Below are 17,500 nucleotides of genomic sequence, written 5' to 3' on the forward strand. Positions count from 1 at the left end.
ATAGGGAATAGGGTGTCATAGGGCTCTGGTCTAAAGTAGTGCACTACATATATAGGGAATAGGGTGTCATAGGGCTCTGGTCTAAAGTAGTGCACTACATATATAGGGAATAGGGTGTCATAGGGCTCTGGTCTAAAGAAGTGCACTACATCTATAGGGAATAGGGTGTCATAGGGCTCTGGTCTAAAGAAGTGCACTACATCTATAGGGAATAGGGTGTCATAGGGCTCTGGTCTAAAGTAGTGCACTACATCTATAGGGAATAGGGTGTCATAGGGCTCTGGTCTAAAGTAGTGCACTACATATATAGGGAATAGGGTGTCATAGGGCTCTGGTCTAAAGTAGTGCACTACATATATAGGGAATAGGGTGTCATAGGGCTCTGGTCTAAAGAAGTGCACTACATCTATAGGGAATAGGGTGTCATAGGGCTCTGGTCTAAAGAAGTGCACTACATCTATAGGGAATAGGGTGTCATAGGGCTCTGGTCTAAAGAAGTGCACTACATCTATAGGGAATAGGGTGTCATAGGGCTCTGGTCTAAAGAAGTGCACTACATATATAGGGAATAGGGTGTCATAGGGCTCTGGTCTAAAGAAGTGCACTACATATATAGGGAATAGGGTGTCATAGGGCTCTGGTCTAAAGTAGTGCACTACATATATAGGGAATAGGGTGTCATAGGGCTCTGGTCTAAAGTAGTGCACTACATATATAGGGAATAGGGTGTCATAGGGCTCTGGTCTAAAGTAGTGCACTACATATATAGGGAATAGGGTGTCATAGGGCTCTGGTCTAAAGTAGTGCACTACATATATAGGGAATAGGGTGTCATAGGGCTATGGTCTAAAGAAGTGCACTACATATATAGGGAATAGGGTGTCATAGGGCTCTGGTCTAAAGTAGTGCACTATATATATAGGGAATAGGATGCCATAGGGCTCTGGTCTAAAGTAGTGCACTACATATATAGGGAATAGGATGCCATAGGGCTCTAGTCTAAAGTAGTGCACTACATATATAGGGAATAGGGTGTCATAGGCCTCTGGTCTAAAGAAGTGCCCTACATATATAGGGAATAGGGTGTCATAGGGCTCTGGTCTAAAGAAGTGCCCTACATATATAGGGAATAGGATGCCATAGGGCTCTGGTCTAAAGTAGTGCACTACATATATAGGGAATAGGATGCCATAGGGCTCTAGTCTAAAGTAGTGCACTACATATATAGGGAATAGGGTGTCATAGGGTCTGGTCTAAAGTAGTGCACTACATATATAGGGAATAGGGTGCCATGGGGCTCTGGTCTAAAGTAGTGCACTACATATATAGGGAATAGGGTGCCATAGGTCTCTGGTCTAAAGTAGTGCACTACATATATAGGGAATAGGGTGTCATAGGGCTCTGGTCTAAAGTAGTGCACTACATATATAGGGAATAGGGTGTCATAGGTCTCTGGTCTAAAGTAGTGCACTACATATATAGGGAATAGGGTGCCATAGGTCTCTGGTCTAAAGTAGTGCACTACATATATAGGGAATAGGGTGTCATAGGGCTCTGGTCAAAAGTAGTGCACTATATAGGGAATAGGGTGTCATAGGTCTCTGGTCTAAAGTAGTGCACTACATATATAGGGAATAGGGTGTCATAGGTCTCTGGTCTAAAGTAGTGCACTACATATATAGGGAATAGGGTGCCATAGGGCTCTGGTCTAAAGAAGTGCACTACATATATAGGGAATAGGGTGTCATAGGGCTCTGGTCTAAAGAAGTGCACTACATATATAGGGAATAGGGTGTCATAGGGCTCTGGTCTAAAGTAGTGCACTACATATATAGTGAATAGGGTGTCATAGGGCTCTGGTCTAAAGAAGTGCACTACATATATAGTGAATAGGGTGTCATTGGCGACTTCTGTGAATTTCCGTGGCTCTTTCCTGTCATTTCAAATTTACCCTATGGTGGAAATGAGAGGGGGATATGACAGATGCGGCTCGGGAGGGCCGTTCAAGGGGTCATATGTCATCACGGGGTGCACACACCCTTTGAGAGAGAGGGGGGTGGTCCTGGGAACCACCTGGAGAGACAGGCCCGGGAACCACCTGGAGAGACAGGCCCGGGAACCACCTGGAGAGACAGGCCCGGGAAATACCTGGAGAGACAGGCCCGGGAACTACCTGGAGAGAGACCCGGGAAATACCTGGAGAGACCCGGGAACTACCTGGAGAGAGACCCGGGAACTACCTGGAGAGAGACCCGGGAACTACCTGGAGAGACAGGCCCGGGAACTACCTGGAGAGACAGGCCCGGGAACTACCTGGAGAGACAGGCCCGGGAACTACCTGGAGAGACCCGGGAACTACCTGGAGAGACAGGCCCGGGAACTACCTGGAGAGACAGGCCCGGGAACTACCTGGAGAGACAGGCCCGGGAACTACCTGGAGAGACAGGCCCGGGAACTACCTGGAGAGACAGGCCCGGGAACTACCTGGAGAGACAGGCCCGGGAACTACCTGGAGAGACAGGCCCGGGAACTACCTGGAGAGACAGGCCCGGGAACTACCTGGAGAGACAGGCCCGGGAACTACCTGGAGAGACAGGCCCGGGAACTAACTGGAGAGACAGGCCCGGACAGAGAGACAGAGACAAGAACAGAGAGACAGAGATAGAGAGAGTCAGAGAGAGAGTCAGAGAGAGAGTCAGAGAGAGAGTCAGAGAAAGAGAAAGAGAAAGAGAAAGAGAGAGAGAGAGAGAGAGAGAGAGAGAGAGAGAGAGAGAGAGAGAGAGAGAGAGAATGGGGTCTGGTTCTCCTGGCGTCTGTATGTCATGGTTGGGCTGTCCTGTGGAAATCATTAAATAGAAGCACTAGGCCGTCACTTCACTTCCTGGTGGAGTGTCAGGAGTAGATGAAGGGAGAGCTTTATCCGACTCTAGAGGTGTGTGTGTGTGTGTGTGTGTGTGTGTGTGTGTGTGTGTGTGTGTGTGTGTGTGTGTGTGTGTGTGTGTGTGTGTGTGTGTGTGTGTGTGTGTGTGTGTGTGTGTGTGTGTGTGTGTGTGTGTGTTTGTTAGAAGGAGATGGAGAGAGCTTTATCTGAGGTGAACATTTTGAAGAATTTGGACCACTGGGCCGTTCATTTATCTGAGGGGGCAAACAACTGTCCCTATGAGTCCTAGTCAAAACTAAAGCACTCTATGGGGAACAGGGGACACCGCCTTTTTAGGGGGGGGGTGGTTGGTGAAGTGACTTTATGGGGATAACATGTCATATATTAGACTGAACGATAAATGTTGAAGTCATAGCAACAGATTGGCTATGTGAAGCGTCAACGGTAGTCAGGGAAGCCAATTCAGCTGCGCAATTGAGAACTGTCTTCTTCGCTTAAACCAAATCCCTCGAAAATCAGAGAGGTGCCCTATAACGTTATCGACGCAGCTGTTGTTCCTGCTTACTCAAGGGGAGAACGGCAGATTTTCCACCATGCGACCTTTCGATTACTGACCTAACGCGCTTTACCGCTAAATTACCTGCCGACTGAATCAAACGTATGTATCAAAAATAATTCGTATTTATTTTTATCAAAGGCAACTATTAGCTTGTGTAAAAAGGAAAGTATCATGGAGCATGAAGCAACCACACGTATATAATTTATTTTATGCTTTATTAAAAGGCAACTATTATGTAAGAAAAGCATGCATGAAGCAACCACATGAACATGCCGTTAAACTGTTATTTTAAATATAAAATTTATTTAATTACTACCCTACTTCTTATTTCATGGCCAAACTAAATAATCACATTTCTAATTTTACTGAAAACCTCACCGAAAATAGATGTGTTAAAAGCCTGAATTAATTGTGTATATAAAACCCCTCCCGAGGGTGTTTTTGATCGTATTTTCTATTCGTCTCTGGTGATTGTTGGCCGTTTTATTGTGCTGTTAGGTTTGTAAACTTGAACTTCTCTCAATCGGACCCGGAATGAAACACTAATCAGACCCGGAATGAAACACTATATTCATTTTACTGTCAAGATTCTATGCAGCGCGCTCCCACTCTCTTGGATTCTGCCTGCAGTTGTCACAAACCGCCGATGGTATTGATCGTGTGTGTGTGTGTGTGTGTGTGTGTGTGTGTGTGTGTGTGTGTGTGTGTGTGTGTGTGTGTGTGTGTGTGTGTGTGTGTGTGTGTGTGTGTGTGTGTGTGTGTGTGTGTGTGTGTGTGTGTGTGTGTGTGTGTGTGTGTGTGTGTGTGTGTGTGTGTGGCAGCTACAATCCAATTGCAGTGTTCAAGGCCGGCTCACATTGACCACAGAGCGGAACTTCTATGTCATGAAACGCCATTATTAAAACAAACAGAACGAAAAAACAGTTGCGCGCGAGCAGCGAATTGGACCATCCGAATATGTAGGATTTTAACACGGAAATACGATTAAACCGTGTAAAATAGGTTTTAATATAACTTAATAAAACAATGCTTTGGCCTGCATTGCCTTGCCACTATTTTGTAGACAACATTATAATAGACCATTCTACATTATTTTACCAAGTTTAATTTGAACAATAACCATTTTAAATATGTGTATTCCATGTATCATATAAAACATGAATATAATATAATGTTGTGATTCAGGTGCATCATTTTCTAATTATTTAAATAGTCAGGTTTATTAGCACTAAAATGAATGTCATAATGTATCTGTCAAACAATATATAGCTAATCTAGCCTAATGTGCATTCCTACAATCCCATTGGTAACGCAATAATATAATTACTATGTTTAAATCCATGTGGGAAATACATTTTAGTGTAATTATTTTTACAATCAACGTTAATAAATAAAATAAGAAATGTGATATTAAAATGATCAAAATTAAATGTATATATTTCAGTCAAGTTTAGTGTTACGTTACCTGATCTACGGGTGGACTGGGGGGCCTGTGTGCGCCGCGAGACGCGTGGATGTCCATCTGATATACGGGACCGAAAGACAACTTATACATATCCACATACATAAAAAAAAATCGTAAATAATCAACTATTTTTTTAAACCTTTATTTAACTACGCAAGTCAGTTCAGAACAAATTCTTATTTTAAATCACGGTCTAGGAAGAGTTCAGGGGAAGAACGACAGATTTGTACCTTGTCAGCTCGTCAGCTCGGGGACACCTTTCAGTTTCTGGTACAACGCTCTAACTACTAGGCTACCTGCCACCCCATCAACTTATAGACCTAGGCCTAAATATCCAATAAAATATATTTTAAAATATAGATATATATATATAAAGTTGGAAGGTGATATGTGTGACTAATATTTTTTTTATATACTATTTAGGTTTTTCTATTAAAATAAATAATTACAATAACATTAGACATGTTAATGCTGTTGCCTAAGAGTTTTATTTTATTTTGCTAAACATTTTATTCATTTCAATAAAGGTTTATGTTTAGTAATATATTTACTGAATGTTTTGATTGCTTATTGCCATGCAGCTGTTGTAGAGCTATTTGTCTTAAATGATTTAATATTGTTAGTTATTGATAATAATACAATCGATATATTAGGTTTACAGTCAAATAGGCCTATAAAATAGTTGTACCTACAACATTTAAATATATGTGTTTGTTATATGTGTTTCAATGTTTGTGTTCACAAGTAAAACAGATTTTCTCAGAGGTGAGCTTGCCTTGCTGTGTTTCATGGTGCCTAGGAGACCTCTACCATGTACGCAAGGAGCCTTGGCCGGTAATTAGCGCGGAGTGGTGATGACGGTAATGAAGCAGTGTCCGGTGTCACCGTGGCTCTGTGCGTGACAGGCCGGGAAGAACACCGTCCTCTCGCTCCGCACTCTGGTTTTGGTGCTTTGCCGCTTTCATGTAGAACACCGCCACCTGCTGTCCGAAAACAGAAAACACCAAACTTTCTTTACAATGTGACCAAAGTCCCCCATAAAATATTTTGAAGTTCACAAAACAGGATTTAGCTGCAACACAAGATTGACCACATCCCAGATTTCCCACAAGGACCTATTTTCCCAATCCCACAGAGTGCATCATCAACACAGACTTTTAAGTATTTCAGTCAAAGAGGATGATGGACGGAAGGGTTTTGGTGTAACACGGAGGAGGGAAGGGAAGGGACGGGGTTTTGGTGTAACACTGAGGATGGAAGGGAAGGGGTTTGGTGTAACTCTGAGGAGGGAAGGGGTTTGGTGTAACTCTGAGGAGGGAAGGGGTTTGGTGTAACTCTGAGGAGGGAAGGGGTTTTGTGTAACTCTGAGGGGGGAAGGGGTTTGGTGTAACACTGAGGAGGGAAGGGGTTTGGTGTAACACTGAGGAGGGAAGGGGTTTGGTGTAACTCTGAGGAGGGAAGGGGTTTGGTGTAACTCTGAGGAGGGAATGGGGTTTGGTGTAACTCTGAGGAGGGAAGGGGTTTGGTGTAACTCTGATGAGGGAAGGGGTTTGGTGTAACTCTGAGGGGGGAAGGGGTTTGGTGTAACACTGAGGAGGGAAGGGGTTTGGTGTAACACTGAGGAGGGAAGGGGTTTGGTGTAACTCTGAGGAGGGAAGGGGTTTGGTGTAACTCTGAGGAGGGAATGGGGTTTGGTGTAACTCTGAGGAGGGAAGGGGTTTGGTGTAACTCTGATGAGGGAAGGGGTTTGGTGTAACACTGAGGAGGGAAGGGGTTTGGTGTAACTCTGAGGAGGGAAGGGGTTTGGTGTAACTCTGAGGAAGGAAGGGGTTTGGTGTAACTCTGAGGAGGGAAGGGGTTTGGTGTAACACTGAGGAGGGAAGGGGTTTGGTGTAACTCTGAGGAGGGAAGGGGTTTGGTGTAACACTGAGGAAGGAAGGGAAGGGGTTTGGTGTAACACTGAGGAAGGAAGGGAAGGGGTTTGGTGTAACACTGAGGAGGGAAGGGAAGGGGTTTGGTGTAACACTGAGGAGTGAAGGGGTTTGGTGTAACACTGAGGAGTTAAGGGGTTTGGTGTAACACTGAGGAGGGAAGGGGTTTGGTGTAACTCTGAGGAGGGAAGGGAAGGGGTTTGGTGTAACACTGAGGAGGGAAGGGGTTTGGTGTAACTCTGAGGAGGGAAGGGAAGGGTTTTGGTGTAACTCTGAGGAGGGAAGGGGAGGGTTTTGGTGTAACTCTGAGAAGGGAAGGGAAGGGGTTTGGTGTAACTCTGAGAAGGGAAGGGAAGGGGTTTGGTGTAACACTGAGGAGGTAAGGGAAGGGGTTTTGGTGTAAACTGAGGAGGGAAGGGGTTTGGTGTAACTCTGAGGAGGGAAGCGAAGGGTTTTGGTGTAACACTGAGGAGGGAAGGGAAGGGGTTTTGGTGTAACACTGAGGATGGAAGGGAAGGGGTTTTGGTGTAACACTGAGGAGGGAAGGGGTTTTGGTGTAACACTGAGGAGGGAAGGGAAGGGGTTTTGGTGTAACTCTGAGGAGGGAAGGGGTTTTGGTGTAACACTGAGGAGGGAAGGGGTTTGGTGTAACACTGAGGAGGGAAGGGGTTTTGGTGTAACACTGAGGAGGGAAGGGAAGGGGTTTTGGTGTAACACTGAGGAGGGAAGGGAAGGGGTTTGGTGTAACTCTGAGGAGGGAAGAGGTTTGGTGTAACACTGAGGAGGGAAGGGGTTTTGGTGTAACACTGAGGAGGGAAGGGGTTTTGGTGTAACACTGAGGAGGGAAGGGGTTTGGTGTAACACTGAGGAGGGTAGGGGTTTTGGTGTAACACTGAGGAGGGAAGGGAAGGGGTTTGGTGTAACACTGAGGAGGGAAGGGGTTTTGGTGTAACACTGAGGAGGGAAGGGGTTTGGTGTAACACTGAGGAGGGAAGGGAAGGGGTTTTGGTGTAACACTGAGGAGGGAAGGGGTTTTGGTGTAACACTGAGGAGGGAAGGGAAGGGGTTTTGGTGTAACACTGAGGAGGGAAGGGAAGGGGTTTTGGTGTAACACTGAGGAGGGAAGAGGTTTTGGTGTAACACTGAGGAGGGAAGGGGTTTTGGTGTAAACTGTTTCACTCCATAATGAAGGTTGGGGACCAGATCATTTCCAGACCAGCAATTCTGAGCTGCTTCACGAACCCCTGTTTCCTGGGAACTCTACACACACACACACACACACACACACACACACACACACACACACACACACACACACACACACACACACACACACACACACACACACACACACACACACACACACAGCAGCATCAAGCTGTTCTCTCCCTTACCGCCGAAGCATACCAACAGGCTCAGAGACCGTTTCTATCTACAAACCATCAGACTGTATCAGAGCATGTCTGATACCAACAGGTCCAGAGACAGTTTCTATCTACAAGCTATGAGACTGTATCAGAGCATGTCTGATACCAACAGGTCCAGAGACAGTTTCTATCTACAAACCATCAGACTGTATCAGAGCATGTCTGATACCAACAGGTCCAGAGACAGTTTCTATCTACAAACCATCAGACTGTATCAGAGCATGTCTGATACCAACAGGTCCAGAGACAGTTTCTATCTACAAACCATCAGACTGTATCAGAGCATGTCTGATACCAACAGGTCCAGAGACAGTTTCTATCTACAAACCATCAGACTGCTGAACACCTGCTCTGATTCTCTGCACCTTAGAACACGTGAATTTAACCACACACACACACACACACACACACACACACACACACACACACACACACACACACACACACACACACACACACACACACACACACACACACACACACACACACAGAGGTGTGTGTGGGGGTGGGGTGGGGGGTAGAGAGGTGTGTGGGGGTAGAGAGATGTTGGGGGGTTGAGAGGTATGTGGGGGTAGAGAGGAGTTGGGGGGGGGGGGGGGGTAGAGTGACCATTTCAGAGAGGTGTGTGTGTGTTGGGGGGGGGGGTAGAGAGATGTGTGGGGGGTAGAGAGGTGTTGGGGGGGGTAGAGAGGTGTGTGGGGGTAGAGAGGTGTTGGGGGGGTAAAGAGGTGTGTGGGGGTAGAGAGGTGTTGGGGGGTAGAGAGGTGTGGGAGGAGGGGGTAGAGAGGTGTTGGGGGGGGTAGAGAGGTGTTGGGGGGGGTAGAGAGATGTGGGGGAGGGGGTAGAGAGGTGTGGGGGAGGGGGTAGAGAGGTGTGGGGGAGGGGGTAGAGAGGTGCGGGGGAGGGGGTAGAGAGGTGTGGAGGGGGGTAGAGAGGTGTGGGGGGTAGAGTGACCATTTCAGAGAGGTGTCGGAGGGGGGTAGATATGTGTGGGGGGTAGAGTGACCATTTCAGAGAGGTGTCGGAGGGGGGTGGAGATGTGTGTGTGTGTGGGGGGGTAGAGATGTGTGTGGGGGGGGGGGGGGTAGAGTGACCATTTCGTCGGAAGGTGGATAACATGCCACTAATAAAAGTTGAAACTGAAACGTCTTGGAGGAAAGTTGGACTTTTGGAAGTCTTATAGGAGATGTGGTTACTGAAACAGGGCACTGGGGAGGTTCTCCTCTCCACCAAGCTCCCCCCCCCCAGGGCCTCAATATTAACTAATTATCCAGTACTGATACCAGCTGTTACTGTGCCTTACGGTTATTATTTATCAACCTCCCTGAATGGTTAACCGGTCAGGTATGGTTAATCCCACCCCAGGGCCCACTCCATGCCCCTGGTCCTGCCATACGAGACCCAGGGAAGGTGGCTGGGTTCAGGCAGGCGTAACTGGACCTTCCCCACTCTGGGTCATTATGGAGCTCCCACAGCACCTGTATACTAGAGCAGGACTCCTCAGGGCTGATGGGATATTTATGAGGGGTATGAGGCATCGAGGGCTGTTACTGTTAGCTTGTTTCTCCAGCCTACAGGGTGGGGTGAGGAGGGGTGAGGAGGGGTGGGGTGAGGAGGGGTGGGGTGAGGTGAGGAGGGGTGGGGTGAGGTGAGGAGGGGTGAGGCAGGGTGGGGTGGGGTGAGGAGGGGTGAGGTGAGGCAGGGTGGGGTGGAGTGAGGAGGGGTGAGGCAGGGTGGGGTGAGGTGAGGTGAGGAGGGGTGAGGCAGGGTGGGGTGGGGTGAGGAGGGGTGAGGTGAGGCAGGGTGGGGTGGGGTGAGGAGGGGTGAGGTGAGCAGGGGTGGGGTGAGGAGGGGTGAGGTGAGGCAGGGTGGGGTGAGGAGGGGTGAGGCAGGGTGGGGTGGGGTGAGGAGGGGTGAGGCAGGGTGGGGTGGGGTGAGGAGGGGTGAGGTGAGCAGGGGTGGGGTGGGGTGAGGAGGGGTGAGGCAGGGTGGGGCGGGGTGACGAGGGGTGGCGAAGGGACAGGCAGCTGTGTGTGTGTGTGTGTGTGTGTGTGTGTGTGTGTGTGTGTGTGTGTGTGTGTGTGTGTGTGTGTGTGTGTGTGTGTGTGTGTGTGTGTGTGTGTAAGGTCAAGGTATGGACCCTCAAAAAACCCACATCCAACCCCCCCTCCCTCTCTCTGAAACCATGTACAACCCATCTAACCCCCTCCCTCTCTCTGAAACCATGTACAACCCATCTAACCCCCTCCCTCTCTCTGAAACCATGTACAACCCATCTAACCCCCTCCCTCTCTCTGAAACCATGTACAACCAATCCACCCCCCCTCTCTCTGAAACCATGTACAACCCATCTAACCCCCTCCCTCTCTCTGAAACCATGTACAACCCATCTAACCCCCTCCCTCTCTCTGAAACCATGTACAACCCATCTAACCCCCCTCCCTCTCTCTGAAACCATGTACAACCAATCCAACCCCCTCCCTCGCTCTGAAACCATGTACAACCAATCCAACCCCCCTCCCTCTCTCTGAAACCATGTACAACCCATCCAACCCCCCAGTATAACAGGCCTATCAGGGAGCAGTATAACAGGCCTATCAGGGAGCAGTATAACAGGCCTATCAGGGAGCAGGCTAACAGGCCTATCAGGGAGCAGTATAACAGTCATCTGTTCATATCATCTGTCCACAGGGAGAAATGATGATGCCTGTCAGTATGACATAGTTGTTGTTTTAATATCATCCACAGGGAGAAATGATGATGCCTGTCAGTATGACATAGTTGTTGTTTTCGTTTTGTTTAGAATTTGATTAGAATATTTGTCGTTCTCTTTCTAGGCTTTGTCAATAATTCATTTAATATTGTTTATTGACCATGTTTGGCTCTACCATAATGCAATGTACAGGAGGCCTAGCCCCTACAGGAGGCCTAACCCCTACAGGAGGCCTAGCCCCTACAGAAGGCCTAGCCCCTATATCAGTGTGAATCTCCATGGCTCCACCATAATGCAATGCAATGTACAAGAGGCCTAGTCCCTACAGGAGGCCTAGCCCCTACAGGAGGTCTAGCCCCTACAGGAGGCCTAGCCCCTATATCAGTGTGAATGTTATTGAAGCTATGCAATGAACAATGTGGACATGGACAATTCATTCATGTTAACATATTTAGTAAAGATAGGTCTGCATTTTGTTATTTCGTTTCTGTAAGACATTTAATGAACTGTAAACGGACTAACATTTGATTTGGAGTTGATTCGAGGGCAGTACACGAAACACCATAATACACAACTAGGAAACAGCCACATATTTCACCATGGAGAACGTTCTGCGTTGTGATTGGCCAGCGAGGGGCCAAGCCTCGACACACCCACAACGTGTTTCATAATCAAAACCCCAGCCGTTTCGCGCCAACCCCTGAATCTATAGGAACTTTTACAGCCTGCGGTTATATTTACCATTGCATTAGCCCCCTAGAATGAGCATTATGACGCATTAATATGACACCACGACGTTCTAATGCTCGCCGTTAACATTACATCGGGAATATTTCAACGCTGTTAATTAACTGCATGTTCTAGAATCAGAACGATGTTCAACATGAGAAGAAAAGTTCGCCTAACTCGTTACATTCTGTATGCGACTCTGGTTTATTTGTATCGTTGACAAATGACAACAACAAACAACAACAACAACAATCATATCAAAAGTAAAGTGAATATTGTATTTTTGAAAAGATACTTTTAAAGATTGAATATTCATCCAACTTAAAATAATGATTTGTGCAGTGAACAAAGGACTTTGTGAATGTGTTTCTTGTTTCTCATTCAATTGAAAATTATGATTTCTGCAGTGAACAAAGGACTTTGTGAATTTGTTTCTTGTACTCTGTCAATTGAAAATGTTATTTTGTAGCATGAGTCATTTTGATAGTCAGTTTATTAGACTTTTGTACTCTTAGTGTTGTGAAAATTGCACCAAAATGAATTGGAGGAGAAAAAAACGAACAGTCAGGATGAAGATGGTCAGAGGACCACGTTATTAGACCTGGTCTGGTCATGGTCCTTCTGTAGCTCAGTTGGTAGAGCATGGCGCTTGTAACGCCAGGGTAGTGGGTTCGATTCCCAGGACCACCCATACGTAGAATGTATGCACACATGACTGTAAGTCGCTTTGGATAAAAGCGTCTGCTAAATGGCATATATTATGTGTTGTGGATGCCAACAGAGGCTCAGGCTATAATTTGCACCGAAGGAGATTAAGAGCAGTTTATAGTGAGAGAGAGAGAGAGAGAGAGAGAGACAGAGAGAGGTAGAGAGAGAGACAGAGAGAGACAGAGACAGAGAGAGGTAGAGAGAGACAGAGAGAGAGAGAGGTAGAGAGAGACAGAGAGAGAGGTAGAGAGAGAGACAGAGAGAGGTAGAGAGAGAGAGACAGAGAGAGAGAGAGAGAGAGATGGGGAAAACCCGCTGTGGAACAGGGGTAGGCTTGGAGGAGAAACAGTGGAAGTACTGCTGTGTATCCCAAATGGCAACCTCTTCCTTATATAGCGCACTATTTTTAATCAGAGTCCTGTGGGTTAAATACGGTTTAGTGGTTTAGTGATTTAGTGTGTTTACATTTGACGCATTCCATTACACTGCAAAATAAGTGAACATTCCTGGTTGGTGGCCTAAGACCTTCCTGTTGTTTTACTTTACTTGATGTGGAAAAGCCACCAGAAATTCTACCCCTAAAAATTGGCGATGACATCATTCCAATGTTTCATTCCGCAGACTAGAGTAAATGTAGCGTTGGAGACGTTACCAGATAGGATGGAAACAAACTGACTTAGGCTCTGAGCCAGTGGAGGCTAGTCTCAACCCCACTAATATAGACAACAACAATTAGGCTCTGAGCCAGTGGAGGCTAGTCTCAACCCCACTAAGATAGACAACAACAATTAGGCTCTGAGCCAGTGGAGGCTAGTCTCAACCCCACTAAGATAGACAACAACCATTAGGCTCTGAGCCAGTGGAGGGCTAGTCTCAACCCCACTAAGATAGACAACAACAATTAGGCTCTGAGCCAGTGGAGGCTAGACTCAACCCCACTAAGATAGACAACAACAATTAGGCTCTGAGCCAGTGGAGGGCTAGTCTCAACCCCACTAAGAGAGACAACAACAATTAGGCTCTGAGCCAGTGGAGGCTAGACTCAACCCCACTAAGATAGACAACAACAATTAGGCTCTGAGCCAGTGGAGGCTAGACTCAACCCCACTAAGATAGACAACAACAATTAGGCTCTGAGCCAGTGGAGGCTAGTCTCAACCCCACTAAGATAGACAACAACAATTAGGCTCTGAGCCAGTGGAGGCTAGTCTCAACCCCACTAATATAGACAACAACAATTAGGCTCTGAGCCAGTGGAGGCTAGTCTCAACCCCACTAAGATAGACAACAACAATTAGGCTCTGAGCCAGTGGAGGCTAGTCTCAACCCCACTAAGATAGACAACAACCATTAGGCTCTGAGCCAGTGGAGGGCTAGTCTCAACCCCACTAAGATAGACAACAACAATTAGGCTCTGAGCCAGTGGAGGCTAGACTCAACCCCACTAAGATAGACAACAACAATTAGGCTCTGAGCCAGTGGAGGGCTAGTCTCAACCCCACTAAGAGAGACAACAACAATTAGGCTCTGAGCCAGTGGAGGCTAGACTCAACCCCACTAAGATAGACAACAACAATTAGGCTCTGAGCCAGTGGAGGCTAGACTCAACCCCACTAAGATAGACAACAACAATTAGGCTCTGAGCCAGTGGAGGCTAGTCTCAACCCCACTAAGATAGACAACAACAATTAGGCTCTGAGCCAGTGGAGGCTAGACTCAACCCCACTAAGATAGACAACAACAATTAGACTCTGAGCCAGTGGAGGCTAGACTCAACCCCACTAAGATAGACAACAACAATTAGGCTCTGAGCCAGTGGAGGCTAGTCTCAACCCCACTAAGATAGACAACAACAATTAGGCTCTGAGCCAGTGGAGGCTAGCCTCAACCCCACTAAGAGAGACGACAACAATTAGGCTCTGAGCCAGTGGAGGCTAGTCTCGACCCCACTAAGATAGACAACAACAATTAGGCTCTGAGCCAGTGGAGGCTAGTCTCAACCCCACTAAGATAGACAACAACAATTAGGCTCTGAGCCAGTGGAGGCTAGTCTCAACCCCACTAAGATAGACAACAACAATTAGGCTCTGAGCCAGTGGAGGCTAGTCTCAACCCCACTAAGAGAGACGACAACAATTAGGCTCTGAGCCAGTGGAGGCTAGTCTCGACCCCACTAAGATAGACAACAACAATTAGGCTCTGAGCCAGTGGAGGCTAGTCTCAACCCCACTAAGATAGACAACAACAATTAGGCTCTGAGCCAGTGGAGGCTAGTCTCAACCCCACTAAGATAGACAACAACAATTAGGCTCTGAGCCAGTGGAGGCTAGTCTCAACCCCACTAAGATAGACAACAACAATTAGACTCTGAGCCAGTGGAGGCTAGTCTCAACCCCACTAAGATAGACAACAACAATTAGACTCTGAGCCAGTGGAGGCTAGTCTCAACCCCACTAAGATAGACAACAACAATTAGGCTCTGAGCCAGTGGAGGCTAGACTCAACCCCACTAAGATAGACAACAACAATTAGACTCTGAGCCAGTGGAGGCTAGTCTCAACCCCACTAAGATAGACAACAACAATTAGACTCTGAGCCAGTGGAGGCTAGTCTCAACCCCACTAAGATAGACAACAACAATTAGACTCTGAGCCAGTGGAGGCTAGACTCAACCCCACTAAGATAGACAACAACAATTAGACTCTGAGCCAGTGGAGGCTAGACTCAACCCCACTAAGATAGACAACAACAATTAGACTCTGAGCCAGTGGAGGGCTAGACTCAACCCCACTAAGAGAGACGCAACAAAACAAACAAAAACGTTGGAGAGAAACCAATCGAAGCTCAGCGGGAAACACAATTCTGCCAGAGTACAGCATTTCTCCCAACGGCCTCCTGTCAAAGATCTCCCTAGCTGTGAGTCGTGTCAGCCAGTGTCACCTTGTGCTCCTCCCTCTCCGGCCCCAAGGTCACCAGGCTGCTCGTTATGGGGTCACCGTTCACCGTCGTTAAGCGCGTCGGCGTAGTATGACGCTCACCTGGTCACCATCACCTCCTTGATTATATGTCCCTCCCTTTGGTTCCTTCCCTATATATGTCCCTCCCTTTGGTTCCTTCCCTATATATGTCCCTCCCTTTGGTTCCTTCCCTATATATGTCCCTCCCTTTGGTTCCTTCCCTATATATGTCCCTCCCTTTGGTTCCTTCCCTATATATGTCCCTCCCGTTGGTTCCTTCCCTATATATGTCCCTCCCTTTGGTTCCTTCCCTATATATGTCCCTCCCTTTGGTTCCTTCCCTATATATGTCCCTCCCGTTGGTTCCTTCCCTATATATGTCCCTCCTGTTGGTTCCTTCCCTATATATGTCCCTCCCGTTGGTTCCTTCCCTACATATGTCACTCCCTTTGGTTCCTTCCCTATATATGTCCCTCCCTTTGGTTCCTTCCCTGTATATGTCTCTCCCTTTGGTTCCTTCCCTATATATGTCATTCCCTTTGGTTCCTTCCCTATATATGTCCCTCCCTTTGGTTCCTTCCCTATATATGTCCCTCCCGTTGGTTCCTTCCCTATATATGTCCCTCCCTTTGGTTCCTTCCCTATATATGTCCCTCCCTTTGGTTCCTTCCCTGTATATGTCTCTCCCTTTGGTTCCTTCCCTGTATATGTCCCTCCCGTTGGTTCCTTCCCTATATATGTCCCTCCCGTTGGTTCCTTCCCTATACATGTCCCTCCCTTTGGTTCCTTCCCTATATATGTCCCTCCCGTTGGTTCCTTCCCTATATATGTCCCTCCCGTTGGTTCCTTCCCTATATATGTCCCTCCCGTTGGTTCCTTCCCTACATATGTCCCTCCCGTTGGTTCCTTCCCTATATATGTCCCTCCCGTTGGTTCCTTCCCTATATATGTCCCTCCCGTTGGTTCCTTCCCTATATATGTCCCTCCCGTTGGTTCCTTCCCTGTATATGTCCCTCCCTTTGGTTCCTTCCCTATATATGTCCCTCCCTTTGGTTCCTTCCTATATATGTCCCTCCCTTTGGTTCCTTCCTATATATGTCATTCCCTTTGGTTCCTTCCCTATATATGTCCCTCCCTTTGGTACCTTCCCTATATATGTCTCTCCCTTTGGTTCCTTCCCTATATATGTCACTCCCTTTGGTTCCTTCCCTATATATGTCACTCCCTTTGGTTCCTTCCCTATATATGTCACTCCCTTTGGTTCCTTCCCTATATATGTCTCTCCCTTTGGTTCCTTCCCTGTATATGTCCCTCCCTTTGGTTCCTTCCCTATATATGTCATTCCCTTTGGTTCCTTCCCTGTATATGTCCCTCCCTTTGGTTCCTTCCCTGTATATGTCCCTCCCTTTGGTTCCTTCCCTATATATGTCCCTCCCTTTGGTTCCTTCCCTATATATGTCTCTCCCGTTGGTTCCTTCCCTATATATGTCCCTCCCTTTGGTTCCTTCCCTATATATGTCCCTCCCTTTGGTTCCTTCCCTATATATGTCTCTCCCGTTGGTTCCTTCCCTATATATGTCCCTCCCTTTGGTTCCTTCCCTATATATGTCCCTCCCTTTGGTTCCTTCCCTATATATGTCTCTCCCGTTGGTTCCTTCCCTATATATGTCCCTCCCTTTGGTTCCTTCCCTATATATGTCCCTCCCTTTGGTTCCTTCCCTATATATGTCCCTCCCTTTGGTTCCTTCCCTATATATGTCCCTCCCTTTGGTTCCTTCCCCAGTCCTTTCTGTTCGAGTGTCATCTCTGTGTGCTGTTCATGTTTATTGTTTTGTTTATTTTATTAATACAGTTCCCTCTCTGAGCATGCTTCCCGACTCTCAGCGCGTATCTTTACAGCCAGGCTCATGAAATAGAGGAGTTTGGGGGGGTTGATTGCAACACAACCCATATACATATTATACACATGGTCTTGAGTCCTGAGCTCACCTCAGTAGAGGAACAGTCTCTACGACCAAATATGGTATTGGTCCATTATGTACTGTAATAAAAGGAGACAAGCATTAGCGTATTCTTGCCCAGTGTTGTAGCCTTGCAGTGTAAAGGAGAGCCAAGACCTCACCCAGCAGG

The sequence above is a fragment of the Oncorhynchus gorbuscha genome, linkage group LG07, assembly GCF_021184085.1.
Source record: "Oncorhynchus gorbuscha isolate QuinsamMale2020 ecotype Even-year linkage group LG07, OgorEven_v1.0, whole genome shotgun sequence".
Taxonomy (NCBI): domain Eukaryota; kingdom Metazoa; phylum Chordata; class Actinopteri; order Salmoniformes; family Salmonidae; genus Oncorhynchus; species Oncorhynchus gorbuscha.